At 30.8% G+C, this 2,442-nt stretch overlaps 1 long non-coding RNA gene across 1 annotated transcript; it reads left to right on the top strand.

Annotated features, from left to right (window-relative positions):
* The first annotated feature begins 482 nt into the window (after positions 1–482).
* LOC117688415 (uncharacterized) lies at positions 483–1,679 on the top strand. The gene is made up of 3 exons (XR_010711428.1): positions 483–654; positions 894–966; positions 1,551–1,679. It is a non-coding gene; the product is annotated as an uncharacterized lncRNA (long non-coding RNA).
* Positions 1,680–2,442: the final 763 nt, after the last annotated feature.

Consider the following 2,442-nt stretch of genomic DNA (forward strand, 5'->3'; position numbering starts at 1 on the left):
ATCTAAACGTTGAAGTGACTTTAATATATTAATATAACACTTGCGTTGCACAGTACTGGACATTAAAAGACGTTACCATAACAGCATCCGATGGTTATTTAATGGCTGTACTCGCTGGAAGCATTGCTAACCCCCCCTTTCCATTTGGAGGTGTTGCAAAATTACAAACATCTGTCTTTTTTAAAAGTAATTACTTCTGATTTAATGTTTTAATTTATTTCTTAATGATGCAATAGTTAGTTTAAAACGAGGTCATAAATAGGCCATGTCTGCTGTCTGATACTTTTTCATTTTGAAAAAGGAATATTGTTTAAACAGTTAATTTAACCATAGCAACAATAAAATGGAATAGACACATTGTCTATTACAAGAAAGCAGTTAATGAGATTTTTATTGTTCCTATAATCAAATATAATCATCAAATTCACCAAAAGATTGCTGACTCCATATTGTATTTTCCTGATTGTTTAAGGAGCCAATCGATGCTTGCGGTTTAATTATGGTTTAGCAGAAAACATTGGAGGTAATCACCCAACATCTTTGACAGTCAGGATATCTAGTGATACAGGAACCTCGATGATTGCATTTGCAACAAATACTTTAAACAAATGGAAAAATGCTGAAATTGACCTGTACGCAGTGAATAACATGACGGTATGTTTAATTCGATAGAGACCAGAAACATAGCTATCAGAACAAGTAAAAGGATTGTGGCTTTGAATATTTTGCACAAATCGTAAAAAAATATTTCTATTTTGAAAAGATGCAAACGTGGCAACAAATCTAGGCGACAGAAAAGAAAAAAAAAAAAAAATATATATATATATATATATATATATATATATATATATATATATATATATATATATATATATATATATATATATATTCAGATCGAGTTTATAGGTGTGTATGGAAACCAGGGGCTTGTTCTAGACAATATCCGGATAACACCTCTACTCTGTGGTAAGTTTAATGCATATGATGTTATATAATAGCGTATTGTGTGAAATCTTTTAAATTCATTGACTCCGGCATTTTTTTTTTCCTCGATTATAGTAAGAATTCTAATTTCTTATTTTTTTTTTGGTCGAGGATTTTATTTTTTTGGAAGGGCTACCCAAACCCAAAATCATAACTGTAAATTGGCCAACCAGGAACTCTAATGATTCCAGAGAAATGTTATTTAAAAACAATTTTTAGGAAGGTTAAATTGTAACGATCTCTATTTAATATTAGTTAAGTTAGGCTACCCAAGGTTAAACATTTTGAGATAAAATGTTTTATGGTGTAGTACAAAATTTTAAAACAAGAAAAAAAGTCTGAATGCATTAACCACGGCGTAATTTTTACTGTTCTTTCAAATTGACCCTGTATCAATATTATGGGTTTACTGTTAAGGGATTTGTTAATAACACCAAGTCATATATATTGTAAAAACGATTAATAGTAATTAAAAAATAACAATGACATTGTTATAGTTAATGTTTGAAAAAAAATAGGGAACGATAAATGTAATAACGATCAAAAAATATTTTATTGTACAACAGGTGCAGTTAACCCCTGCAATGATGCTGTATGTCAAAATGGTGGAACATGTGAACTTGTTGTCAACAAAAGCACACTCTCTGCCCACTCTCAGTGCAGCTGTCAGGTTGGATTCTCCGGGCAATACTGCGAAAAATGTTAATATATTTTTTCTGTATTTAATGAATAATGTTATTTTCATTGAAAACATTTTTTTCAAATGAATATTTGCCATGAAGAGAAAGATTTGTGGAACGGTATATTTAATGATAAGTATTTATATCACATTCGAGTTTTTTTTTTTTTTTGCTTCAGACAGAAATTAGATTGATAATTTTCAAAACCCAACGATATGTTATGATTGTTAATGTCATTCAATGAAATATCACCTTTACGAATTTGTTCGGCAATGGCAAAGTAAAAGGTGATGTGTTACCTTCGTCTGATGACACTTGAATAGATGCGTGTATTTTTAAATCATTTTCGTCGATGAATCATATAATAAAACATACATTGCTGGGTTGTTTTCGATCATAAAAAAACTTAAGCCACAATCAGGGTAAATTTTCATTCTAATTGTAAGACCATAATTTATCTTTTAATTGTCTACGGACTTTCCGTTTTTTCCCGATTATGACAACGAGCTCACGGCGAGTGTGACAAGGTAGCTTATGATGCTAACTCTTCCTTGGCACCTGAACCTACAAAAATGTACCTCTATCTTTTTAGAGGTCCATGTTGCTCTGCTTTGAATTTGTATTTCGTTTTTTTGATTTTAGAGATGGTTGCCAATTTGTTATCGTCATTTTTCATTGTATATATCGGGTAGTAAAACCTTTGCATTGACTTTACAAAGGTCAACCAGTTGCAATCCCAGTAACATGTACTGTATTTCAGTTTTACTTCTTGTAATCT

Source organism: Magallana gigas, chromosome 1 (assembly GCF_963853765.1).
Source record: "Magallana gigas chromosome 1, xbMagGiga1.1, whole genome shotgun sequence".
NCBI classification, from domain to species: domain Eukaryota; kingdom Metazoa; phylum Mollusca; class Bivalvia; order Ostreida; family Ostreidae; genus Magallana; species Magallana gigas.